We start from the raw sequence: 1,557 nt of genomic DNA on the forward strand, positions 1-1,557 counted from the left end.
CCTCTTCCAAATTAAGGTACAATTTGGTCCTCATTCTTTAGAAAAACGTTCGTTTTAGTCCTCAAAATTTTGTTTTTAGTCCTCGTTTTAGTCCTCAAAACGTTCGTTTTTTCGACTAAAACGAACGTTTTTTAAAGATTGAGGACCAAATTGTACCTTAGTTTGGAAGAGAAACGAAAACCAGAAACGGTCAATATTTAGAGACTAAAAACATATTTAACCCTTGATAGAATGAATTGGAAAAACACTTCCTGAATAAACTAAACTAAGGCTGCTTAGTAAGGTACATACCTTCTAAAACTTCCATGCAGAAATTGAAAACAGAGGAATTTTCTCCCAACAAATAAACAAGAACTGGTTCTTCTGATGCATGTGGTAACCAGGCACATAGCTTTGCAACAACTTTTCTGCAAGCCAAATTCCATTGGAACTAACAGAAGCCATTCCAAATCCAGCCAATTCAAGCCTTGGAATCCATGTTTCTAGTTTCTCATGCCTCTCCTTTCTCTCAACTCCTTCACATGCAACAATGTTCTTGATCTCTTCACCAAGAAGCATCTTCTCCAATAGGCTTCTCCCTATCAATGTTCTTGAAGCTGAGGCTTCCAAGCAATCGAACAGTGTGCAGTAAAAGCTCAAAGCTTTGAACACCCTTTCTCTCAAACTAGCTCCATTAGCGTTTGATTCCTGCTCAGTGATCAACATCACTTTGGGTCGGAGCCGCCACAGACCATTCAGAAAACTCTCCATCTTCTGTGATGGACATGGAGAAAAAGGTGAGAGTGCAGAGTCAGGACTTTGATTTATAAGCATCTCAGAAAAAGCCCTCTGAACCTTCGTTTTCACCATCTCATCATGATTTGCAGCCAGAAGAGAATGAAGCCGAAGCACGCAGCAAATCGCAAGAGGCTCACCTTTCTTGATGGGCAATGTCTCAGGGTCAAGGCTCTCCAAACTGCTCACAACAGCGTTGAATTTGAAACGGAAGTTCAACCTTTCAGCTTCAACTTTCAGACGCAACTCCATTTGTTCTAACACTTCCTTCTTCTCGTGTATGGCTGTGACAGTAATCGTCAGATACGGTGTGTTTGTTAAATGCTCTCTCAAACCCTGCATGAGATTACTCCACTGATCTGCGTTGGATGGACTGAGATCAAGCACGTTGATCGCTGTTTCCCCTCGCATGGCTTCTATAATGGTGTGATTTGTGATCGTGTGAGCGATCTTTAAGAAGGGGTAGAAATCAAAGAACAGCTGATTCAGAAGTTGCTGTTCAGGAGTTGATAATGCTCTCACCAAGCGGAGAACTTTAGGTACACCACGCAGATTTTTGGCCAATTGGCAATGTGCTAGTGCCTCAGTGAAATAAGTGGCAACTCGTTGCATTGAATCGCCATCTGGGGAAGCAAGGTGAGAGAGATTGTAGAGTGCAGTATCTGCATCAATGAAGTTTCCTGATTCAGTAAAACTGGCACACTCGTTGAGAAGTTGGATTATTTTTATGCCATCTTCATCCCAGTCTTTCGATCCCTGCAAGTGGTACTGTGAACCTAACAT

The 1,557-nt window shown here is 41.9% G+C and overlaps 1 pseudogene; it reads right to left on the reverse strand.

Moving 5' to 3' along the window:
* Window positions 1-294: 294 nt before the first annotated feature.
* LOC124831511 (GRAS family protein TF80 pseudogene) lies at window positions 295-1,557 on the reverse strand (annotated as a pseudogene).

This window comes from Vigna umbellata, chromosome 3 (assembly GCF_029865625.1).
Source record: "Vigna umbellata cultivar VRB3 chromosome 3, Vumbellata_1.0, whole genome shotgun sequence".
Taxonomy (NCBI): Eukaryota; Viridiplantae; Streptophyta; class Magnoliopsida; order Fabales; family Fabaceae; genus Vigna; species Vigna umbellata.